The following is a 27,773-nucleotide window of genomic DNA, read 5'->3' on the forward strand; positions in this document are numbered from 1 at the left end:
AAATGAAACACTCACCTCTCCTCGCTGGCCGCTCCTCTACTCTGGACTCCTCAGCATCGCCGTCTTACTGTTCTCTGCAATGTGATTCTTCATGACGCACACTAGTCATGTCATTGCGCCCTCTGACCTGAGACATCACAGAGTCAGAAGACGCGGAAGACGCCGCAGCGGAGGGACAGGAAGAGGTAAGTACTGCAAGTACCGAGCCCTAAGCATGCGGTTGGGCCCATTCGCGGGTGCTGGCACTGGGCCTCCATAGTGTACTGGTGTCCTCCAATGGCGAGTGGGCCCCCCATCTGCTCAGGGCCTCGGCAGAGAGAGCTGAAAGGTAGCTGGTGTTGGTGAATGCAGGATCCTTACTTTTTGACTGTTCTCGACATGCTGCCTCACTTTTGGGGTTTATATATATGTACATTTACACACTGTGTCATACTCAGTGGTAGTGAATGCAAAAACATAATGTCATGTAGTCAACAACACTGGGATAGGTGTGTTCTGTGCATTTTTGTCAGCATGGAATTAGTATTGCAGATGTAACCCCGCACTTTTATACCCTACGTACGTTTGCCTCGTGTCCGATTGTATGTTCTTCATCGTCCCCTCCTGAAGGATTTTCTATCTGATTCTCTGTGGTCCACTCCCTGACCCCCTGGATAGAGCCTGGAGCTTTAGTAATGGCTGATAGGCCGCTTACTCATTCAGATGGGACCACACGTCATCCACAGAGAGCCTGCAACACAGAGATAAGGTGGGGAGAGATAGATGCCAGTTTTCAAAGCTATAACCTGAGCACAGCAGGATGCATGTGGTGTTTGTGTAGCGGCTGAGCTATCTTTGCCTACCTCTAACATCACAGCCTCAGCTGACATTTGTAAATGAGGACTTGCAGGTAGCTGTTTATAGTGAAATCACAGTAGCTGAGAGGCATCAGGCTGTCTACAGATGTTTAACCTCTGCAGAGATTCTGCTGGATGCATTGGACCCCCGCGCATTTATTTATGCACACAGTTACAGATAATTCAGAATCTTGATTACATTACAATTTGGTTTATGTTCTAACTGATCACTAAAACTAATGCGAGCAATACTGTAATCATGTTGTAAATGTTGCAAAAAAAAAAAAAAAAAAAAAAAAAAAAAGGCTCTTAACCCCTTAACGACCAGGGGTATTTCAGTTTTTGAATTTCTGTTTTTCGCTCCCCTTCTTCCCAGAGCCATAACTTTTTTATTTTTCCGTCAATATGGCTATGTGAGGGCTTGTTTTTAGCATGGCAAGTTGTGCTTTTGAACAACACCGTTGGTTTTAACATATTATGTACTGGAAAATGGGTACAAAATACCAAGTGCAATGAAATTGCAAAGAAAGTGCAATCCCACAGTGTTTTTTTGTTTTTTTTACCATGTTCATTAAATGCCAAAACTGATCTGCCATTATGATTCTCCGGGTCATTACGAGTTCACAGACACCAAACATGTCTAATATCTCTTTTATTTAGGTGGTAAAAAAAATCCAATATTTGCTAAAAACAAATAAAAGTCACCATTTTCCGAGAGCTGTAGTGTCTCTATTTTTCGTGATCTCGGGTTGGGTGAGGGCTTATTCTTTGCATGCCAAGCTGACATTTTTATTGATACCATTTTGGTGTAGATACGATCTTTTGATCACCAGTTATTACATGTTGTTGCAATGTAGCGGCGACCAAAAAAATGTTATTAATCCGTTTTGAATTTTTTTTTCGTTACGCCGTTTAGAGATCGGGTTAATTCTTTTCTTATATTTATAGATCTGGTGATTCTGAACGTGGCAATTATAAATATGTGTATTCTTTGATTTTTTTATTGTTTTATTTTGAATCGGCAGAAAGGGGGAGTGATTTGAACTTTTATATTTTCCTACTTTTTAAATATATTTTTAAAAACTTTTTTTTTTACTTTTTGTATGCTTCAATAGTCTCTATGGGAGACTAGAAGCTGCAGTACTCTGATTCCCTCTGCTACACACAGGCGATGATCAGATCGCCTGTATGTAGCAGAAATGCTCACTTGCTATGAACATAGATGACAACACTAGAGGTCTGCTGCAGACCTCTGATTGTCATGCCGACCCATCGGTAACCCCTCGATCATGTGACGGGGTCACCGATGGTTGGGATTAGTGACGCACATCCGGTAAGCGCAAGTTAAATGCCGCTGTCAGCGATTGACAGCGGAATTTAACTGGTTAACAGCTGCAGGTGAATCGCGATTCCACCCTTGGCTGTTGCTGGCATATGTCAACTGTATAGATCAGCTGTCATGTGCCCGGAAAGGTGAGGGCTCAGCCCGCACCAAACAGAGGGAGTCCGACATAGGTGTACTATTATGCTCAATGTCAGAAAGTAGTTAAAGGAACCAATCTATGTGGCTGCAGACTGTCATATAGTGGCAGCGTGTGATGTGCACGCTGTCACAGTTCCCTTCTATTAACTTTGCAAGCGGGTGATTTGCATATTTTTGGTTACGTGACCACTAGAAGCATTTTGCTCCTTTTAAAAGAATTGAATGTAAAGGGAACCTGTCACCTGAATTTGGCGGGACAGGTTTGTGGTCATATGGGCGGGGTTTTCGGGTGTTTGATTCACCCTTTCCTTACCCGCTGGCTGCATGCTGGCCGCAATATTGGGTTGAAGTTCATGCTGTGTCCTCCGTAGTACATGCCTGCACAAGGCAATCTTGGAATGGGAGCCAGTGAAGAGATTTGCGGAGGAGTAGCGAGGAGAGAGATGGATTAGTCGGGCAGCAGAGTTAAGGATGGACTGGAGAGGTGCAAGGGTGTTAGCAGGGAGGCCACTGAAAAAGATGTTGCAGTAGTCAAGGCGGGAAATGATGAGAGCGTGCACAAGCATTTTAGTAGATTGGGGGTTGAGGAAAGGACGGATCCTGGAGATATTTTTGAGCTGGAGGCGACAGGAGGTGGAAAGAGCTTGGATGTGTGGTTTGAAGGACAGGGCAGAGTCGAAGGTTACTCCGAGGCAGCGGACTTCGGGTACAGGGGAAAGCATGATGTCATTGACTGCGATAGATAGGTCAGGTAAGGAAGATTTGTGGGATGGAGGAAAGATGATGAGTTCAGATTTGTCCACATTGAGTTTGAGGAAGCGAGAGGAGAAGAAGGAGGATATGGCTGATAGGCACTCTGGGATTCTGGACAGCAGAGTGGTGACGTCTGGGCCAGAGAGGTAGATCTGAGTGTCGTCAGCATAGAGGTGGTACTGGAATCCATGGGACTTTATGAGTTGTCCCAAGCCAAGTGTATAGATTGAGAAGAGTAGGGGTCCTAGAACAGAGCCTTGGGGAACTCCAACAGAGAGAGGGTGGGATGAGGAGGTAGTATGGGAGTGGGAGACGCTGAATCTGCGGTTGGAAAGGTATGAGGCGATCCAGGATAGGGCGAGGTCTTTGATGCCAAAGGAGGAGAGCATCTGCAGTAGGAGGCAGTGGTCAACTGTGTTGAAAGCAGAGGACAGGTCTAGAAGGAGGAGTACAACGTATTGTCCAGTAGCTTTGGCGGTAAGTAGGTCGTTAGTGATTTTGGTCAGGGCAGTCTCAGTTGAGTGATGGGGGCGGAAACCAGATTGTAGATTGTCGTACAACAAGTTAGATGAGAGGTGGGAGGAGAGTTCAGCATGGACGTGCTGCTCCAGGAGTTTGGAAGCAAATGGGAGCAGCGATATTGGGCGATAGCTGGACATAGCAGTTGGATCGAGGGTTGGCTTTTTAAGGATAGGCGTGATTGTGGCATGTTTGAACGCAGAGGGGAAGGTGCCAGAAGTTAGTGATAGGTTGAAGAGGTGGGTTAGGGATGGGATAAGTGTGGTGGTGAGGTTGGGGAGGAGGTGGGATGGGATGGGGTCGAGCGCACAGGTGGTGAGGTGGGATTTGGAGAGGAGACAATTAAGTCCCCCTTCAGTGATGTTGGATAGGGAGGTTATGGGGTTTGGGCATTGGTCTGGTATACAAAGGGGTTGTGGTGGTTGAACAATAAAGACTTGCCTTGTCTGGTCGATCTTATTTTTAAAGTGTGTGGCAAAGTCCTCAGCAGAGATGAGGGAGGTTGGAGGGGGCAGTGGGGGGCGGAGGAGGGAGTTAAATGTTTTGAATAACTGTTTGGGGTTGTGGGATAGGGAAGATACGAGGGTTGTGAAGTAGGCCTGTTTAGCAGAGGTGAGTGCAGATTTAAAAGTGAGTGTTGCTTGTTTGAATACAGTGAAGTTGTCTTGCGAGTGTGTTCTCTTCCAATGCCGCTCCGCAACCCTGGACACTTGCCTTAGCTTTTTGGTGGTGTTATTATGCCAAGGTTGTCTATTGATATGTCGCGCTCTGCCATGGACGAGAGGGGCAACCGTGTCAATAGCTGATGCGAGAGTGGCATTGTAGAAAGCAGCGGCACTGTCTGTGTCGTGGAGTGAGGATATGGATGCCAGTGGTAGGATGGAGTCAGAGAGTGTGGGGTGTCTAGGTGTGCAAGGTTTCTGCGTGGGTGCGCATGTTGCTGGATATGGATGATTGGTGAGGAGGACAGGGATGAGAAGGTGAGCAGATGGTGGTCGGATAGAGGGAGAGGGGAGGTGGTGAAGTTAGATAGAGAGCAGAGATGGGTGAATACCAGGTCTAGTGTATGCCCATCCGTGTGGGTGGCTGCGGAGGACCACTGAGTAAGTCTAAAGGATGAGGTAAGGGACAGAAGTTTGGAGGCTGTTGACTGAAGGGTATCAATGGGGATGTTGAAGTCACCCATGATGATGGTGGGAGTGTCAGCAGAGAGAAAGTGAAGAAGCCAGGTGGAGAATTGGTCAATAAAGGCAGTGGCCGGGCCCGGAGGTCGGTATATGACGGCCACTTGGAGGTTGGAGGGAGAGTAGATGCGGACAGAATGGACTTCAAAAGAGGGGAGGATAAGGGAGGGAAGAGGTGGATATAGATATAGATTTTTCAAACTGCCCTAACCTTTTCAATATAGTAAAATGGAAACCTAGGGACATATCTATCATTGTTGTTATTATTATATATATTTTAAAGTATTGCTAAAGGGGTTGTCCACTGCTTAGGCAACCCCATATTAGTAGTCTCAGGGAGATAAAAAAAAATATACAACTTTGATAATTCACCTTCTGGACCAGCGCTGCTACTCCATGCTATATCTTTTCTGCTTGTTCAAATTGTGAATGCTGCAGCTGTTCAACAGCGGCTGATTGGCTGCAGCGCTCATATGATGCTTCCTCCAGATGTTGATCTCAGTAGCCTGGAGGGGAACACAGTGGCGATCATGATGGGTGGTGGTGTCAGTCCTAGAGATGAGTACCAATTTTTTACATTTTCACTTTTCTGGGATCAATAGTAAGCGGCTTTCAAATAGTGGGGAACCCCTAGAATTTGAGATTGCGGTACACGTGAAGAGAGTTTACATACATAAAATATGAAGCAAGCTCAGTAAACATGAACCAACAGTGACAGACTGCTACAGAGAGAGAGAGAGGACCCTATTCATGTGGGATTTTACTGCAGTTCCATAGTAATTGACATCTCTTTTTCTTTTGTTATGTACCTTTGTAATTTCTAGTTTTAAGATCTCGTGTTATCTTCCACTTCTAATGTATGTAATGTTGTGTTGCATAAAGCTGTAAAGTCTATGAGGTCATTTTGATGGAATAATGCTTATTATTGCATCTATTGCAACAACTACTATTTACTACTGTTTAATAGTGCACGAGTTTCAGTCCCAGCAATAGTGTTATATTGCCAGTAAGCCACTGTTAAAAAAAATGGGAGCCCTGAAGTTCCTGATCACTGTGTGTGTAGCTGGAGCACACTTCTAGGCTGCTTTCACACATCAGTTTTTTGCCATCAGTCACAATCTGTCGAATGTTGAACAAAATGGATCTGTCACAGATTGTGGAAAAACTGATGCTATGGATCCGTTTTTTCGACTGATCCTACTAGTGGATCTGGCTAATTGGATCCTAAAAAAATGTCAGCATGCTCAATTAAAAAAAACGGAATCCGTCGCCAGATTCCATCATTTGACGGATCTGGCGCCATAGGGTTCCATTGTAACAAACGACAGATGGCGACGGATCCGTCGCTGTCCGTTTTTTCAACAGATACAAAAAACGTTACTATGTCCATTTTTTATGGTCGCCGGAAAACCAATTTTCGATAGATCCAGCAAAAAACGGATGAAACGTGAGACCATCCATCGCAATCCGTCACTAATACAAGTCTATGAGAAAAAAAAACGGATCTGGAGGCAAATTTTGCTAGATCCATTTTTTTCAGAATTCGCCGGACTGACGGCAAAAAACTGATGTGTGAAAGCAGCCTTCCTGTTAGCTTTGCAAGCTGACAGACAAGATGCTGAGATCCTAAGCTATATGAAATACCAGTTGTAAGCTGTGTTATCTTTGATCCTGAATAAATATATATACACTGTTGAACGGCTGGATTAATCTGCTACCAAAAGGTTATCGGCCCAAAGATCTAGGGACCCAGAAACCCAAAGACCCAGAAAAAAGCCTACAAGTAATAGAACAGAAGCAAAGATAGTCGACAGCAGCAACTCTGTGAAGTTCACAGTGCCTAATCTGACTAACCAGAACAACCAATCTTGGAAATTCAAGGTAAAGATGCTGATGATAAAATAAGGTACATGGAAATAGAAACAGGAGTCTAGACCTGACCCACTACAGAAAACTGGGTAGAGAAGTGTTATGAACTGGTGATTCAGAACCACAATGGACCTAGTGGTTAAGAGCACACAAAGTGACCTGATAGTTACTAATAACATAGGACGGGCTCTGAGACGTGGGAACTCTGCTGACCGCAATCCCTAATCCTATCATACCACACTAGAGGTAGCCGTGGAGCGCTCCTGACCAGACCTAGGCGCCTCGGGCACAGCCTGAGAAACTAGCTAGCCCTGAAGATAGAAAAATAAGCCTACCTTGCCTCAGAGAAATTCCCCAAAGGAAAAGGCAGCCCCCCACATATAATGACTGTGAGTAAAGATGAAAATACAAACACAGAGATGAAATAGATTTTAGCAAAGTGAGGCCCGACTTACTGAATAGACCGAGGATAGGAAAGATAGCTTTGCGGTCATCACAAAAACCTACAAACAACCACGCAGAGGGCGCAAAAAGACCCTCCGCACCGACTAACGGTACGGAGGTGCTCCCTCTGCGTCTCAGAGCTTCCAGCAAGCAAGAAAAACCAATATAGCAAGCTGGACAGAAAATATAGCAAACAAAAGTAACACAAGCAAAACTTAGCTTATGCAGGGCAGACAGGCCACAAGAACGATCCAGGAGAGAGCAAGACCAATACTGGTACATTGACTGGAGGCCAGGAACAAAGAACTAGGTGGAGTTAAATAGAGCAGCACCTAACGACTTAACCTCGTTACCTGAGGAAGGAAACTCAGAAGCCGCAGCCCCACTCACATCCACCAGAGGAAGCTCATAGACAGAACCAGCCGAAGTACCACTCATGACCACAGGAGGGAGCTTGACCACAGATTTCACAACAAAGAAGGATCAAAAAGCACAAAGCACTATCTCCCTTAGTGTAGGTGATGATCAGATTGTGCATAAATGTAAATGTGAAACTGCAAAAGAAATGTAAGAAAAGATGCAGAAACTACATGAAAGGAAACATCTCAGCGGTAAGCTCTATTTAATGAGAAAGCTCTATTAGTCTAAGGTAAGGGCCAAGATATGAATAATTTCATAAGTATTATTCTAGAAATTGTGGCGCACCTGCAGGGCATTGGAGAAGATCTAAATGATTTGCATGTCACTACTATTAGGCAGTCTACCAGAAAGCTATGACACACTTGTACCTGCACTAGATGTGCCCAGATTATGAGCTAACATTGGAGTATGTCAGAGGAATGCTTGTAGATGAGTATAATCAAAAGATCGAAAGTGTAAGCAGCAGTGTTATCCAACGCAGAATCCACTTTTAAAACCCAAGATCTACCCAAAAATAAGTAATTTGAAGGAAATATGTGTGTGTTTGTCTGCAAAAAATCAGGCACCTAAAGGCTGACTACAAAGTCTGGAAAGCTAGCATCAGCCGAAAAAGCAAAATAATCATCAAAAGGTTAAAAGTGCCATTACTGAAGAATATGACACTTCAAGTACTGATGCTGAATTTACTGTTAATGCAAGTACATCAAAGCATGCATGGTGTCTAGATTATTGGCCAACTAATCATATGACTGATGGCAGAAACTTCTTCTCTAACCTTTTAGCAAAGTAAGTCAGAGAAAGTGATCTTCACTAATGGTAAGTATATGAATTCTGAGAGAATAGGAGATGGTTGCATTACTTGTCATGTCTCCCCAGCAAAAAGCAGAACGATCACAGTAAAGGACATGTTCTATGTCCCTAGTCTTGTAAACAATCTGATATGTGTGATATTATTTTCTGGTTAGCCAATAAAGGTATCACTCCTAGAATACTTCTGTCATCATGGGGCAGAAAAGTGTTCACATCGAAATCTGTGAAGAAACACACAAGTCAATTAAATAGTTACATTTAAAGATGACTGTTGTATCATCTCAAAAGAAGGTCATACACTAGCAAAAGGAAAAATCAAAGATGAACTGTACCAGCTAAAATGCAAGGAAAGTGTATATACTGCTAAACATGGACAGCACAAGAATTGTATTTATGTATGGCTGGCAAAGATGTCTTGCACATAGAGACCCAAAAGCAGTTTGAAAATTAGTTAAAAAACAACTTGCTGATGATATTACAGTCGATCTATGTAATCAGAAAATTAAATGTATTAACTGTCTTAAAGGGAAAATGTCAAGAAAATCCTTTCCTAAGAATAGTATAACAAAATCATAACAGCTTCTGGACTTATGTAGATAATTATTCAAGATATACAATTGTCTATCTCCTTCACAGCAAAGATGATGTTCCAGAGAGACGTAAAATATATCTAACTGAAGTATATAACAAAGTTAGAAGGATGCCAAAAATTCTCTGTGCAGATAATAGAACTGAATATACAAGTAATGAGACACAAAGCGTCTTAAGGAAAAATAGAATAGTGTATCAGACCACTATATCGTACAACTCTGAACAAAATGTTGCAGCAAAAACAAGGAACTGGAAAGTAGAAGTATGCTATTTGATGCAGATTTGCTAACCACATATTGGAGTGAAGCAATCATGACAGCTTACTATCTTCAAAACAGATTACCAGGTTAAACTACTGAGAAAACTCCATTTGAGCAATGGAACAGCAAGAGGCCTGAAGTGCAACATTTAAGAATATTCGGAACAAAACTATTTGTACATATTCCCAGTGAAAAACTTACCAAGTGGGAATCTGTTATGAACTGGTGGTTTAGGAGCAACATGGGATAAGCTCTGAAGGAGGTGGTACCTGTACTGACCGCAGTCCCTAAGCTCAACACAACACTAGAAGTAGCCGTGGGATGCTCCTGTCACTCCCTAGGCATCTCGTCACAGCCTGAGAACTAACTACCCCTAAAGATAGAAACAGGAAAACTATCTTGCCTCAGAGAAAATCCCCAAAGGATAGATAGCCCCCCACAAGTAATGACTGTGAGTAGAGAGGGAAAAGACATACACAGAATGAAACCAGGATGTAGCACAGGAGGCCAGTCTAGCTAGCTAGATAGGACAGGATAGAATACTGTGCGGTCAGTATTAAAAACTACAAAAATCCGCACAGAGTTTACAAAAATCTCCACACCTGACTAAAGGTGTGGAGGGTAAATCTGCTTCCCAGAGCTTCCAGCTTAACCGAATATATCCATACTGACAAGCTGGACAAAACATAGAAAGCACAGAACGAATAAGTCCACAACCTGTAGACAGAAAAGAGCAAGCAAGGACTTAACTTTGCTGAACTGGTCAGGATATCAGGGAAATCCAAGAGAGATGTGAATCCAACCAAGAACCATTGACAAGTGGAACTGGCTGAAGGGAAGAGCCAGGCGAAAATAGCCGAGCAGAAAGACAATCAGTGGAAGCAGCTGCAGACTGCTAAATCCAAGGAGCAGCCATACCACTTAAAACCACCGGAGGGAGCCCAAGAGCAGAACTCACAAAAGTGCCACTTCCAACCACCGGAGGGAGCCCAAGAGCCGAATTCACAACAGTACCCCCCCTTGAGGAGGGGTCAACGAACCCCCACCAGAGCCCCCAGGCCGATCAGGACGAGCCAAGTGAAACGCTCGAACTAAATCGGCGGCATGGACATCGGAGGCAACAACCCAAGAATTATCCCCCTGGCCATAACCCTTCCACTTGACAAGATACTGAAGCCTCCGCCTCGAAAAACGAGAATCCAAAATTTTCTCAACCTCATATTCTAACTCTCCCTCAACCAACACCGGGGCAGGAGGATCAACCGAGGGAACAACGGGCATCACATATCTCCGCAACAAAGATCTATGGAAAACATTATGAATGGCAAAAGAGGCTAGAAGAGCCAAACAAAAAGACACCGGATTGATAATTTCAGAAATCTTATAAGGACCAATAAACCGAGGCTTAAACTTAGGGGAAGAAACCTTCATAGGAACATGACGAGAAGACAACCAAACCAAATCCCCCACACGAAGCCGGGGACCAACACACCGACGGCGGTTAGCAAAACGTTGAGCCTTTTCCTGAGACAACATCAAATTGTCCACCACATGAGTCCAAATCTGCTGCAGCCTGTCCACCACAGAATCCACACCAGGACAATCAGAAGGCTCAACCTGCCCTGAAGAAAAACGAGGATGAAAACCAAAATTACAAAAGAAAGGTGAAACCAAAGTAGCCGAACTAGCCCTATTATTAAGGGCAAACTCGGCCAACGGCAAGAAAGCCACCCAATCATCCTGATCAGCTGACACAAAGCATCTCAAATAGGTTTCCAAGGTCTGATTAGTTCGCTCAGTTTGGCCATTAGTCTGAGGATGAAACGCCGAAGAAATAGACAAATCAATGCCCATCCTAGCACAAAAGGCCCGCCAAAACCTAGAGACAAACTGAGAACCTCTGTCAGACACAATATTCTCCGGAATGCCATGCAAACGAACCACATGCTGAAAAAACAATGGAACCAAATCTAAGGAGGAAGGCAACATAGGCAAAGGTACCAGATGGACCATTTTAGAGAACCGGTCACAAACAACCCAGATAACAGACATCTTCTGGGAAACAGGAAGATCCGAAATAAAATCCATGGAAATATGCGTCCAGGGCCTCTCAGGGACCGGCAAAGGCAAAAGCAACCCACTAGCGCGGGAACAGCAAGGCTTGGCCCGGGCGCAAGTCCCACAGGACTGCACAAAAGCACGCACATCGCGCGACAAGGAAGGCCACCCAAAGGACCTAGCAACCAAATCTCTGGTACCAAAAATCCCAGGATGACCAGCCAACACTGAACAATGAACCTCAGAAATTACCTTACTTGTCCATCTATCAGGAACAAACAGCTTCCCCACAGGACAGCGGTCAGGCTTATCAGCCTGAAATTCCCGAAGCACCCGCCGCAAATCAGGGGAGATGGCAGAAAGAATCGCCCCTTCCTTAAGAATGCCAACCGGCTCAAGGACTCCAGGAGAATCAGGCAAAAAACTCCTATTGAGGGCATCAGCCTTAACATTCTTAGATCCCGGAAGATACGAGACCACAAAATCAAAACGGGAGAAAAACAGCGACCATCGAGCCTGTCTAGGATTCAGCCACTTGGCCAACTCGAGGTAAATCAGATTCTTATGATCAGTCAGGACCACAACGCGGTGCTTAGCTCCCTCAAGCCAATGTCGCCACTCCTCAAACGCCCACTTCATAGCCAACAACTCCCGATTGCCGACATCATAATTGCGTTCCGCAGGCGAAAACTTTCTGGAAAAAAAAGCACACGGTTTCATCAAAGAACCATCAGAATCCCTCTGAGACAAAACGGCCTCTGCCCCAATCTCAGAAGCGTCAACCTCAACCTGAAAAGGAAGAGAAACATCCAGCTGACGCAACACAGGGGCAGAAGTAAATCGGTGTTTAAGCTCCCGAAAGGCCTCAACAGCCACAGAGGACCAATTCGTCACATCAGCGCCTTTCTTCGTCAAATCAGTAAGGGGCTTAACCACACTGGAAAAGTTGGCAATGAAACGGCGATAGAAATTAGCAAAGCCCAAAAATTTTTGAAGGCTCTTCACAGATGTGGGTTGAATCCAGTCATGAATAGCTTGGACCTTAACAGGATCCATTTCCATAGACGAGGGAGAAAAAATAAAACCCAAAAAAAAGACCTTCTGAACTCCGAATAGGCACTTAGACCCCTTCACAAATAAAGCATTATCACGAAGGATCTGGAATACCATTCTGACCTGCTTCACATGAGACTCCCAATCATCGGAAAAAAATCAAAATATCATCCAAATATACAACCATGAATTTATGAAGATAATTGCGGAAAATATCATGCATGAAAGATTGGAACACAGATGGAGCATTAGAGAGCCCGAATGGCATCATGAGGTATTCAAAATGGCCTTCGGGCGTATTAAATGCAGTTTTCCATTCGTCACCCTGTTTAATACGAACAAGATTATATGCCCCTCGGAGGTCAATCTTAGTAAACCAACTAGCCCCCTTAATCTGAGCAAACAAATCAGAAAGCAAAGGCAAGGGGTATTGGAATTTGACCGTGATCTTATTAAGAAGACGATAATCTATACAGGGTCTCAAGGAGCCATCCTTCTTAGCAACAAAAAAGAAACCCGCTCCCAGTGGTGACGAAGACGGCCGAATATGCCCCTTCTCCAAAGATTCCTTAACATAGCTCCGCATGGCGGCATGCTCTGGCACAGACAGCTTGAAAAGTCGGCCCTTAGGGAACTTACAACCTGGAATCAAGTTAATAGCACAATCACAGTCCCTATGTGGAGGAAGGGAACTGGACTTGGGCTCATCAAATACATCCTGGAAATCCGACAAAAACTCAGGGACCTCAGAAGAGGGGGAAGAGGAAATTGACATCAAAGGAACGTCACTATGTACCCCTTGACAACCCCAACTAGTCACAGACATAGTTTTCCAATCCAGCACCGGATTATGTTCCTGTAACCATGGAAAATCCAGTACAACAACATCATGCAGGTTATGCAACACCAGAAAACGGCAATCTTCCTGATGTGCTGGAGCCATGTACATGGTCATCTGCGTCCAGTACTGAGGTTTATCCTTAGCCAATGGTGTAGCATCAATGCCCCTCAAAGGAATAGGGCTCTGCAAAGGCTGCAAGGAAAAACCACAGCGCCTGGCGAATTCTAAGTCCATTAAGTTCAGGGCAGCGCCTGAATCCACAAATGCCATGACAGAAAAGGACGACAATGAGCAAATCAGGGTCACAGATAAAAGAAATTTAGGCTGTACAGTACTGATGGTAACAGACCTAGCGACCCTCCTAGTACGCTTAGGGCAATCAGAAATAACATGAGCAGAATCACCACAGTAAAAACACAGCCTATTCTGACGTCTGAATTCCTGCCGTTCTGTTCTAGTCAAAATCCTATCACATTGCATAGGCTCAGGACTCTGCTCAGAGGACACTGCCATATGGTGCACAGCTTTGCGCTCGCGCAGACGCCGATCAATCTGAATGGCTAGAGACATAGATTCGCTCAAACCAGTAGGCGTAGGGAAGCCCACCATAACATCTTTAAGGGCTTCAGAAAGATCTTTTCTGAAAATAGCAGCCAGAGCATCCTCATTCCATTTAGTGAGCACAGACCATTTCCTAAATTTCTGGCAGTATAATTCTGCCGCTTTCTGACCTTGACACAGGGCCAACAGGGTTTTTTCTGTATGATCCACAGAATTAGATTCGTCATACAATAATCCGAGCGCTTGAAAAAATGCGTCTACATTCAGCAATGCCGGATCCCCTGATTCAAGGGAGAATGCCTAGTCCTGAGGGTCACCACGCAGCAAGGATATGATGATTTTAACTTGCTGAATGGGATCACCAGAAGAACGGGGTTTCAAAGCAAAAAACAATTTGCAGTTATTTTTAAAGTTCAAAAACTTGGATCTGTCCCCAAAAAACAAATCAGGAGTAGGAATTCTAGGCTCCAAAGCCGGAGTCTGGACAACATATTCTTGGATACTCTGTACTCTGAACATCCATGCCAGAGCATAAATCCTGAACCACCCAGAGATCAAGAGGAAAAAAAAGACAAAACAGAGCACAGAAAAAAAAATGGCTCAGAATTTTTTTTTCCTTCTTTTGAGATGCATTTAATTCATTTTTGGCCACTTGTACTGTTATGAACTGGTGGTTTAGGAGCAACATGGGACGAGCTCTGAAGGAGGTGGTACCTGTACTGACCGCAGTCCCTAAGCTCAACACAACACTAGAAGTAGCCGTGGGATGCTCCTGTCACTCCCTAGGCACCTCGTCACAGCCTGAGAACTAACTACCGCTAAAGAAAGAAACAGGAAAACAATCTTGCCTCAGAGAAAATCCCCAAAGGATAGATAGCCCCCCACAAGTAATGACTGTGAGTAGAGAGGGAAAAGACATACACAGAATGAAACCAGGATGTAGCACAGGAGGCCAGTCTAGCTAGCTAGATAGGACAGGATAGAATACTGTGTGGTCAGTATTAAAAACTACAAAAATCCACACAGAGTTTACAAAAATCTCCACACATGACTAAAGGTGTGGAGGGTAAATCTGCTTCCCAGAGCTTCCAGCTTAACTGAATATATCCATACTGACAAGCTGGACAAAACATAGAAAGCACAGAACGAATAAGTCCACAACCTGTGGACAGAAAAGAGCAAGCAAGGACTTAACTTTGCTGAACTGGTCAGGATATCAGGGAAAACCAAGAGAGATGTGAATCCAACCAGGAACCATTGACAAGTGGCACTGGCTGAAGGGAAGAGCCAGGCAAAAATAGCCGAGCAGAAAGACAATCAGTGGAAGCAGCTGCAGACTGCTAAATCCAAGGAGCAGCCATACCACTTAAAACCACCGGAGGGAGCCCAAGAGCAGAACTCACAAAAGTGCCACTTACAACCACCGGAGGGAGCCCAAGATCGGAATTCACAACAGGAATCTCATGCAAAAGAGGGTATTGCTTTAACCCCTTCACCCCGAAGCCTGTTTTCAACTTCCTGACCCGGCCATTTTTTTCAATTCTGACCACTGTCACTTTATGAGGTCATAACTCTGAAACGTTTCAATGGATCCTGGTGATTCTGAGATTGTTTTCTCGTGACATATTGATCTTTATGATAGTGGTAAAATTTCTTTGATTTGAATTGCATTTATTTGTGAAAAAAATGGAAATTTGGCAAAAATTTTGAAAATTTTGCAATTTTTAAACTTTTAGATTTTATGCCCTTAAATTAGAGTCATATCATACAAAATAATCAATAAATAACATTACCCACATGTCTGCTTTACATTACCACAATTTTGGAAACAAAATTTTTTTTGTTAGGAAGTGATAAGAGTTAAGAATTGACCAGCGATTTCTCATTTTTACAACAATATTTGCAAAACCATTTTTTTAGGGACCACCTCACACTTGAAGTGACTTTGAGGGGTCTATATGACAGAAAATGCCCAAAAGTGGCACCATTCTAAAAACTGCACCCTTCCAGGCATTCAAAACCACATTCAAAAAATTTACTAACCCTTCAGGTGCTTCACAGGAATTTTTGGAATGTTTAAAAAAAATTGAACATTTTTTTTCACAAAATTTTTACTTCAGATCCAATTTGTTTTATTTTACCAAGGGTAACAGGAGAAATTGGACCACAAAAGTCGTTGTACAATTTTTCCTGAGTACGCCGATACCCCATATGTTGGGATAAACCATTGTTTGGGCACATGGCAAAGGGAAGGAGCGCCATTTGACTTTTCAATGCAAAATTTGCTGGAATTGAGATCGGACACCATGTCGCGTTTGGAGAGCCCCTGATGTACCTAAACAGTGGAAACCCCCAAGTGACACCATTTTGGAAAGTAGACCCCCTAGGGAACTAATCTAGATTGGTCGTGAGCACGTTGAACCCAAGTACTTCACAGAAGTTTATAATGCAGAGCAGTTAAAAAAAAAATCATTTTTTTTTACACAAAAAATGATCTTTTCGCCCCAAATTTTTTATTTTCCCAAGGGTAACAGGACAAATTGGATGCCAAAAGTTGTTGTTCAATTTATCCTGAGAGCGCTGATACCCCATAAATGGGGGTAATCCACTGTTTGAGCGCATGGCAGAGCTCGGAAGGGAAAGAGCGCCGTTTGACTTTCAATGCAAAATTGGCTGGAATTGAGATCGGAACCCATGTCGTGTTTGTAGAGCCCCTGATGTGCCTAAACAGTGGAAACCCCCCACAAGTGACCCCATTTTGGAAAGAAGACCCCCTAAGGAACTTATGTAGATGTGTGGTGAGCACTTTTAACCCCCAATTGTTTCACTAAAGTTTAGAATGTAGAGCCGTGAAAATTAAAAAATAATTTTTTCTTTCTACAAAATGATCTTTTAGCCCCAAATTTTTTTCCCAAGGGTAACAGGAGAAATTGGACCGCTAAGGTTGTTGTCCAATTTCTCCTACGTATGCTCATACCCCATATGTGGGGGGAAACCACTGTTTGGGTGCACGGCAGAGCTCGGAAGGGAAGGAGCGCCTTTGGAATGCAGACTTAGATGGATTGGTCTATAACCAATAGAGATGGTGAAGTAAACACGATCAATAATAAGTAGAAATAACAACTCTTTATTATATATTAGAAAATACATCTAACAATGACAGTGCATGTGTATATATACAAATATCAAGACTGATATATAAATAGTAGCAACAGAGATGGAAATCCTAAAACTCTGCTGTCAATGGACTATATAGTATGACAACAGAGACATCCAAACTGGGAACTCCCATAGACACCTATATACATAAAATCTAATATCCGAAAAAATACTGCAAGTAATATGCCAATATCTAATATATAGTCTATGAAGAGGCAGTACCAACTAAACGCTATGTCCCATCTACCATATAGAAAATCTAATGTGTCCATTACCTGTAGCCATAGTATAGGTGAATATCGGCATATTGGTTGTGTACCTTATGGGTTACATTCTATAGGCCTATGGCCCATCTATATGGTATATGGAGTTATAGTCCGCCATAGCACCATATTACTTGCAGTATTTTTTCGGATATTAGATTTTATGTATATAGGTGTCTATGGGAGTTCCCAGTTTGGATGTCTCTGTTGTCATACTATATAGTCCATTGACAGCAGAGTTTTAGGATTTCCATCTCTGTTGCTACTATTTATATATCAGTCTTGATATTTGTATATATACACATGCACTGTCATTGTTAGATGTATTTTATAATATATAATAAAGAGTTGTTACTTCTACTTATTATTGATCGTGTTTACTTCACCATCTCTATTGGTTATAGTTGTTGAGTTGTGGAGAGGATCGCTTTACCTAGATTTAGAGGAGTGGTTTTTGGTGGTTAGATGGATTGGTCTGCAGGCATCATGTTGCATTTGCAGAGCCCCTGATGTACCTAAACAGTAGAAACCCCCCACAAGTGACAGCATATTGGAAACTAGACCCCCAAGGAACTTATCTAGATGTGTTGTGAGAACTTTGAACCCCCAAGTGTTTCACTACAGTTTATAACGCAGAGCCATGAAAATAAAAAATCCTTTCTTTTTTCCACAAAAATTATTTTTTAGCCCCCGGTTTTGTATTTTCACAAGTGTAACAGGAGAAATTGGACCCCAAACTTTGTTGTCCAATTTGTCCTGAGTACGCTGATACTCCATTTGTGGGGGTAAACCCCTGTTTGGGTGCACGGGAGAGCTCGGAAGGGAAGGAGCACTGTTTTGGTTTTTCAACGCAGAATTGGCTGGAATTGAGATCGGACGCCATGTCGCATTTGGAGAGCCCCTGATGTGCCTAAACAGTGGAAACCCCCCAATTCTAACTGAAACCCTAATCCAAACACACCCCTAACCCTAATCCCAACCATAACTCTAACCACACCCCTAACCCTAATCCCAACCCTTATCCCAACCGTAAATGTAATCCAAACCCTAACTTTAGCCCCAACCATACCTTTAGCCCCATCCCTAACCCCAACCCTAACCCCAACCACAGCCCTAACCCTAGCCCTTACCCTATCCCTAACCCTAACACTGGCCCTAATGGGAAAATGGAAAATAATTACATTTTTTAAAATTTTATTATTTTTCCCTAACTAAGGGGGTGATGAAGGCGAGTTTGATTTACTTTGATATCGTTTTTTTGGTGGATTTTTATGATTGGCAGCTGTCACACACTAAAAGATGCTTTTTTTTGCAAAAAGTAGTTTTTGCATCACCACATTATGAGAGTTATAATTTATCCATATTTTGGTTCACAGACTCATATGAGGTCTTGTTTTTTGCGAGACGAGTTGACGTTTTTAGCGTTACCATGTTTATTTACATCCATCTTTTTGATCGCGTGTTATTCTACTTTTTGTTCGCCAGTATGATAATAAAGCAGTGTTTTTTGCCTCATTTTTTTTTTGCGGTGTTCACTGAAGGGGTTAACTAGTGGAATAGTTTTATAGAGCGGGTTATTACAGACGCGGCGATACCAAATATGTGTACTTTTATTGTTTTTTTTTATTTACATAAATAAATGGATTTATTAAGATTTTTTTTTCTCTTTAATTCGGGATTTTTTTTTTTTTTTTACTTTCTAGCATTGTCCCAGGGTGGGACATCACTATATTAGATCAGATTGCTGATCTGACAATGTACAGGCAGTTCAGGAGGCTTTCCGGCGCCTTCTCTGAGCAGTCGCCTGCTAGCCACCTCACTTCAAGACCCAAAAGGAGTCCCGCGGCCATTTGGATCCGGGGACTCCTTCCGGAACACCGGAACAACGTGATCGCATTGCGTTGTTCTGGTGGGAACGCGCAGGGAGCCCCTGCGCGATGCCCCTCTATGTCGCTGTCACTATTGACAGTGGCATCAGAGGGGTTAAATTTCCACGATTGTGGGCATTGCTGCGGGGTATCAGCTGTCATATACAGCTGACACCCGCACGCGATCGCCACGGAGCTCACTGTGAGGCCGTGCGATCGTGCGGTGGTACTAGTACTGCGGTTTGCTGGAACTCGGTTCCCGCAGAGCAGTACTAGCACGGCGCTTGTCAGGAAGGGGTTAAGGTCTTGTTAAAGCACAGGAAAAATGCACATTGGGCACACGCAGTGAGTGTGGTGTTAGTACAACCCATCAGTCTCCTGTGTTTTTACATTTCCATTATTGTGATATACTTGTATTTACAAGTAATATGTTTTGACTTTGTATCTTGTTAGGGCACTTGGCACTTTAACCCCTTTCTGCCAATGGACGTACTATTCCGTCCATGTGGGGTCCAGGTCGATCGGCTGCTCTCACGGGGGGAGCGCGGCCGATCGCGGCCGGGTGTCAGCTGCCTATCGCAGCTGACATCCGGCACTATGTGCCAGGAGCGGTCACGGACCGCTCCCGGCACATTAACCCCCGGCACAACGCGATCAAACATGATCGCGGTGTGCCGGCGGTACAGGGAAGCATTGCGCAGGGAGGGGGCTCCCTGCGGGCTTCCCTGAGACCCCCGCAGCAACGCGAGGGAGGGAGGTGGCTTCACAGAGCCTGCTCAGAGCAGGCACTGTGAAGCCTGCAGTGCTGCAAGTCAGATCGGTGATCTGACAGAGTGCTGTGCACACTGTCAGATCACTGATCTGTGATGTCCCCCCCGGGACAAAGTAAAAAAGTAAAAAAAAATTCCACACGTAAAAAATTTTTAAAAAAAAATTCCTAAATAATGAAAAAAAATAAAAATATTATTCCCATAAATTCATTTCTTTATCTAAATAAAAGAAACAAACAATAAAAGTACACATATTTAGTATCACCGCGTCCGTAACGACCCCACCTATAAAACTATATCACTAGTTAACCCCTTCAGTAAACACCGTAAGAAAATAAAAACAAAAAACGAGGCAAAAACAACGCTTTATTATCATACCGCCGAGCAAAAAGTGGAATAACACGCGATCAAAAAGACAGATATAAATAAACATGGTACCGCTGAAAGCGTCATCTTGTACCGCAATAAAAGAGCTGCCATAGAGCATCATCAGCAAAAAAATAAAAAAGTTATAGTCCTCAGAATAAAGCGATGCAAAAATAATTATTTTTTCTATAAAATAGTTTTTATCGTATAAAAGCGCCAAAACATAAAAAAAGATATAAATGAGGTATCGTTGTAATCGTACTGACCTGAAGAATAAAACTACTTTATCCATTTTACCAAACACGGAGCGGTATAAACGCCTCCCCCAAAAGAAATTCATGAATAGCTGGTTTTTGGTCATTCTGCCTCACAAAAATCGGAATAAAAAGCGATCAAAAAATGTCACATGCCCAAAAATGTTACCAATAAAAATGTAAACTCGTCCCGCAAAAAACAAGGCCTCACATGACTCTGTGGACCAAAATATGGAAAAATTATAGCTCTCAAAATGTGGTAACGCAAAAAATATTTTTTGCAATAAAAAGCGTCTTTCAGTGTGTGACGGCTGTCAATCATAAAAATCCACTAAAAAACCCGCTATAAAAGTAAATCAAACCCCACTTCATCACCCCCTTAGTTAGGAAAAATTAAAAAATTTTAAAAATGTATTTATTTCCATTCTCCCATTAGGGCTAGGGTTAGGGCTAGGGTTAGGGCTAGGGTTAGGGCTAGGGCTAGGGTTAGGGCTAGGGTTAGGGCTAGGGTTAGGGTTGGGGCTAGGGTTAGGGTTAGGGCTAGGCTTGGGGCTAGGGTTAGGGCTACAGTTAGGGTTGGGGCTAAAGTTACGGTTAGGGTTTAGATTACATTTACGGTTGGGAATAGGGTTGGGATTAAGGTTAGGGGTGTGTCTGGGTTAGAGGTGTGGTTAGGGTTACCGTTGGATTAGGATTAGGGGTGTGTTTGGATTAGGGTTTCTTATAATTGGGGGGTTTCCACTGTTTAGGCACATCAGGGGCTCTCCAAACGCGACATGGCGTCCGATCTCAATTCCAGCCAATTCTGCGTTGAAAACGTAAAACAGTGCTCCTTCCCTTCTGAGCTCTCCCGTGTGCCCAAACAGGGGTTTACCCCAACATATGGGGTATCAGCGTACTCAGGACAAATTGAACAAAAACTTTTGGGGTCCAATTTCTCCTGTTACCCTTGGAAAAATACAAAACTGGGGGCTAAAAAATAATTTTTGTGGGAAAAAAAAAGGATTTTTTATTTTCACGGCTCTGGGTTATAAACTGTAGTGAAACACTTGGGAGTTCAAAGTTCTCACAACACATCTAGATTAGTTCCTTGGGGGGTCTAGTTTCCAATATGGGTTCACTTTTGGGGGGTTTCTACTGTTTAGGTACACATGGGGCTCTGTAAACGCAATGTGACGCCTGCAGACCAATCCATCTAAGTCTGCATTCCAAATGATGCTCCTTCCCTTCCGAGTCCTGCCATGCGCTCAAACGGTGGTTCCCCCCACATATCGGGTATCAGCGTACTCAGGACAAATTGGACAACAATATTCAGGGTCCAATTTCTCCTGTTACCCTTGGAAAAATACAAAAATGGGGGCTAAAACATAATTTTTGTGGAAAAAAAAATGTTTTATTTGCGCGGTTCTGCGTTATAAACTGTAGTGAAACACCTGGGGGTTCAAAGCTCTCACATCATATCTAGATGAGTTCCTTAGGGGGTCTACTTTCCAAAATGGTGTCACTTGTGGGGGGTTTCTACTGTTTAGGTACATTAGGGGCTCTGCAAACGCAATGTGACGCCTGCAGACCATTCCATCTAAGTCTGCATTCCAAATGGCGCTCCTTCCCTTCCGAGCCCTCCCATGTGCCCAAACGGTGGTTCCCCCCCACATATGGGGTATCAGCGCACTCAGGACAAATGGGACAACAACTTTTGGGGTCCAATTTCTCCTGTTACCCTCGGGAAAATACATAACTGGGGGCTAAAAAATAATTTTTGTGGGAAAAAATTTTTGTTTTATTTTTACGGCTCTGCATTATAAACTTCTGTGAAGCCCTTGTTGGGTCAAAGTGCTCACCACACATCTAGATAAGTTCCTTAGTGGGTCTACTTTCCAAAATGGTGTCACTTGTGGGGGGTTTCAATGTTTAGGCACATCAGTGGCTCTCCAAACGCAACATGGCGTCCCATCTCAATTCCTGTCAATTTTGTATTGAAAAGTCAAACGGCGCTCCTTCCCTTCCGAGCTCTCCCCTGCGCCCAAGCAGTGGTTTACCCCCACATGTCGGGTATCGGCGTACTCAGGACAAATTGTACAACAAGATTTGGGGTCCATTTTCTCCTGTTACCCTTGGTAAAATAAAACAAATGGGAGCTGAAGTAAATTTTTTGTGAAAAAAAGTTAACTGTTCATTTTTATTTAAACATTCCAAAAATTCCTGTGAAACACCTGAAGGGTTAATAAACTTCTTGAATGTGGTTTTGAGCACCTTGAGGGGTGCAGTTTTTAGAATGGGTTCACACTTGGGTATTTTCTATCATATAGACCCCTCAAAATGACTTCAAATGAGATGTGGTCCCTTAAAAAAATGGTGTTGTAAAAATGAGAAATTGCTGGTCAACTTTTAACCTTTATAACTCCCTAACAAAAAAAATTTTTGGTTCCAAAATTGTGCTGATGTAAAGTAGACATGTGGGTAATGTTACTTATTAAATATTTTATGTGACATATCTCTGTGATTTAATTGCATAAAAATTCAACGTTGGAAAATTGCAAAATTTTCTAAATTTTTGCCAAATTTCCGTTTTTTCCACAAATAAACGCAGGTAAAGTCAAAGAAATTTTACCACTATCATGAAGTACAATATGTCTCGAGAAAACAATGTCAGAATCACTGGGATCCGTTGAAGCGTTCCAGAGTTATAACCTCATAAAGGGACAGTGGTCAGAATTGTAAAAATTTGCCCGGTCATTAACGTGCAAACCACCCTTGGGGGTAAAGGGGTTAATATCTCATTCTGTTACTTCTTTTAGCCATATAATATAATAGTTATTATTATTATTTTGTGTATTATATTTCATATGATAATTTTTTCTATAAGACTCATATCACAATATTTAATTTAACCCCTTAGTGACGGAGCCAAATTTTTTAAATCTGACCAGTGTCACTTTATGTGGTAATAACTCTGCAACGCTTCAACAAATTCCAGTGATTTTGAGATTGTTTTTTCGTGACACATTATACTTTATGATAATGGTAAATTTAGGTCAATATGTTTTGTGTTTACTTATAAAAAATATCAAAAATTTGAGAAAAATGTTAAAAAATTAGCAATTTTCTAAATTTGAATGATTATCCCTTTAATCCGGATAGTCATACCACAGCAAACCATTAATAAATAACATTTCCCACATGTCTGCTTTACATCAGCTCCATTTGTAAAATGTTATTTTATTTTTTTCGCATTTTAGGAGGTTTAAAAATGTAGCAGCAATTTTTCATTTTTTCAAGGAAATTTACTAAATGTATTTTTTTAGGGACTTATCCATGTTTGAAGTGACTTTAGGGGTCTCATATATTGGGAACCCCCCAAACGTGATACCATTTTAAAAACAGCACCCCCTGACATATCGAAAACTGCTGTCAGGTAGTTTATTAACCCTTCAGGTGCTTTACAGGAATGACTGCAAAGTGATATGACAGAAATGAAAATGTGTATTTTTACCACCTAAATGCCTCTAACTTCTGAACAGATTACTACAGCCGTCAGACTCTAAGGCCGCTATTTGGTCATGAATTGCCATAGCAAACATCAGGACCGCAAAATCATGATATGAGGGTACCAATTGGGATAATGAGGAAGCCCCCACACTCTGTTAACCATTTATAATGAAGTAGTCACTATTGACAGCAGCATCTAAGGGGTTAAACAGATTTGGACGGTGCAAACACTGATCGTGGCTAATGCAGAAAGTTGTCAGCTATAGTGTACAGCCGACAGATGCTCTATTGTTACCTGTATGGGGAGACTATTCTCTTATATGTCAGGTCAGTTAAAAGGCGTATTGGCGGTCATTAAGGGGTTAATTTTTGCCAGTCTTGTTTTTATGTGAAATAATGGAGTTTTAAAAAATATTTACATTAAAGAAATAATTATTTACAATCCCTTGCTGTAATACCTGCATACTCTTTTGCTCCCTCCCCTGCCCAGGAGCTGTGGTATGATCAGACCATGTCCCTGTATGACAGACACAGCCATTACACAGTGCACAGCAGGGGAACATACTCTATATAAGATTATCTCAGCACAGGAACATTTTTTTAAAACACATCAATTTGTGGAAAATATTATTATTCCAAGATCAATTGATTAAAATGAACTTTGCTAATGAGAAAATCGTTTTAACCCCTTTCCGACATAATGGTACGCTGAAGTCGGACTCCCCCTGTTTGGTGCGGGCTCCGGCACTTTCCGGGCACATGACAGCTGATATATACAGCTGAAATGTGACCGCAACAGCTGTGGGTGGAATAGCGATTCATGCGTGACTGTTAACTAGTTAAATGCCACTGCCAATCTCTGACAGCATCACTTAACTTGTGCTTCCGGCAAGTATGCCCATCGGTGATCCCGTCACGTGATCGATGGGTTGGCATGACAACCAGAGGTCTCCAGCAGATATCTGTGGTTGTCATAGCCAGATCGCTATGAGTGCTGCCCGGTGGTCGGCGCTCATAGCAAGTGAGCATTTCTGCTACATACAGGCGATCTGATCATTTTGTGCATTTTGTTCTACTACACCTACTTTTCACTCTCAATTTCTATTATTTTATTTTATAATTTTTCAATGGATGGCTACACATTTTTAGTACCCCTTAATTTTTGCATATGTTTATTAGTGTGTATGCACCTCCTTGTGTGTGTATATATATATATATATATATATATATATACTGTATATACTCGAGTATAAGCCGAGATTTTCAGCCCAAATTTTTGGGCTGAAAGTGCCCCTCTCGGCTTTTACTCGAGTCACGGTCGGCGGTGGGGTCGGCGGGTGAGGGGGAGAGGGCGCTGAGGCATACTTACCTGCTTCCAGCGATCCCGGCGCTCCCCCTGCCGTCCCACGGTCTTCGGTGCTGCAGTTCTTCCTCTATCAGCGGTCACGTGGGACCGCTCATTAGAGAAATTAATAGGCGGCTCCACCTCCCATAGGGGTGGAGCCGCCTATTCATTTCTCTAATCAGCGGTGCCGGTGACCGCTGATAGAGGAAGAGGCTGCGGCACCGAAGACCAGCTGTCTGGAGAAGGAGCCGGACGCCAGGACCAGGTAAGTATCGCATAGTCACCTGTCCACGTTCCAGTCGCCGGGCGCCGCTCCATCTTCCCGGCGTCGCTCCATCTTCCCTGCGTCGCTCCATCTTCCCGGCGTCTCTGCGCTCTGACTGTTCAGGTCAGAGGGCGCGATGACGCATATAGTGTGCGCGGCGCCCTCTGCCTGATCAGTCAGAGCAGAGAGACGCCGGGACCGGACGCCGGAACGAGACGTCGGGAGCTGCAAGCAAGTGAGGTGAGTATGTGTTTTTTTTTTTTTTTTTTACTGCAGCAGCAGCAGCAGCGACGATGGCAGAGCTTTCTATGGGGCAATATGAACGGTGCAAGAGCACTATATGGGGCAGAGCTTTCTATGGGGCAATATGAACGGTGCAAGAGCACTATATGGGGCAGAGCTTTCTATGGGGCAATATGAACGGTGCAAGAGCACTATATGGGGCAGAGCTTTCTATGGGGCAATATGAACGGTGCAAGAGCACTATATGGGGCAGAGCTTTCTATGGGGCAATATGAACGGTGCAAGAGCATTATATGGGGCAGAGCTTTCTATGGGGCAATATGAACGGTGCAAGAGCACTATATGGGGCAGAGCTTTCTATGGGGCAATATGAACGGTGCAAGAGCACTATATGGGGCAGAGCTTTCTATGGGGCAATATGAACGGTGCAAGAGCACTATATGGGGCAGAGCTTTCTATGGGGCAATATGAACGGTGCAAGAGCATTATATGGGGCAGAGCTTTCTATGGGGCAATATGAACGGTGCAAGAGCACTATATGGGGCAGAGCTTTCTATGGGGCAATATGAACGGTGCAAGAGCACTATATGGGGCAGAGCTATAGGGCAATAATGAACGGTGCAGAGCACTATATGGGGCAGAGCTATAGGGCAATAATGAACGGTGCAGAGCACTATATGGGGCACAGATATAGGGCAATAATGAACGACGCAGAGCACTATATGGGGCAGAGCTATAGGGCAATAATGAACGGCGCAGAGCACTATATGGCACAGCTATGGGGAAATAATGATCTATTTTTATTATTGAAATTCACCGGTAGCTGCTGCATTTCCACCCTAGGTTTATACTCGAGTCAATAAGTTTTCCCAGTTTTTTGTGGCAAAATTAGGGGGGTTGGCTTATACTCGGGTCGGCTTATACTCGAGTATATACGGTATATATATATATATATATATATATATATATATATATATATATACACACGTTTTCATGTACTCACATACAAATATATTATATACTCATTTTTCTACACATATTTATTATATCATATGTACAGTAGTGGACACTGATGTTGACTGGTACTACACACATTCTATTACATTGTAGATCTACTTTTAGCATCAATATTGATATGTGATTAACTTATTCTCATTCATAAGCTACATCATATTTTATATTTTTTTGCTGTTGTGGACTTCCTCTATGTGATTTATCATCTTCACACACTAATATTTATTATTCTAAACATTTTTGTATATACACAATATTTGCTATTTGTGTTCATCTGTGATTTACTTACAAACTCCCTTAGGTTTTAATTTTAATCTAACTCCTCTGCATGTGTCTGTGACGTGATTCAACAACCCTATGCATGGGGTATATCTCCATAGCAACGCATCAAGCTTTTTGTGTATGCCCCCATGTGACATACTGTCCTGTGGTGTGTGCTCCCTCTGGCCTCTGGTGCGGGATCTCCATGGTGAGGCGTTTCTTGATTCACTTGTTCCATGCCTCCATCCTGCTGCATAGGCTAGGGGTGTGACCTGGTGACATCAGACGCCGAACATCGCACACCTGGTTTCCGGCCTTTGCAGTGAGAGCGCTGCATTCATCTTGCTGCCACCATTGGTGAGTCTCACAATAAGGGCTCATACCCATTTGCGAGAAAAAAAACGGTCCGTAATCTGGAACCAAAAAATTGGATGCAAACTATGTGATTGTCATGCGAGTTCAATGTGATTTTTAATCACACCATCCGTTTTACATCTGTATGACATCCGTATGCAATGCGTTTTTTTTCTCAGCAACTGCTCTATGCCGCAGAATGATAAGGTATCTGTAAAAAATGGACGGGAAATGGATGGTCCGTATTCCGTGCGTTTTTTTCTCGCGCCCATTGACTTGCATTGACGAGTCTCATCCGAGACTCGCAGCACATCGCAGCATGCTGTGATTTTTTTCTCAGTCCGATTTCGGCTGAGAAAAAAAATCGCAAATGAGATGTCACCTATTGAATAACATTGGTCCGAGTGCAATCCAATTTTTTATCGGATTGCACTCGTCCG

Source organism: Ranitomeya imitator, chromosome 2, assembly GCF_032444005.1.
Source record: "Ranitomeya imitator isolate aRanImi1 chromosome 2, aRanImi1.pri, whole genome shotgun sequence".
NCBI classification, from domain to species: Eukaryota; Metazoa; Chordata; class Amphibia; order Anura; family Dendrobatidae; genus Ranitomeya; species Ranitomeya imitator.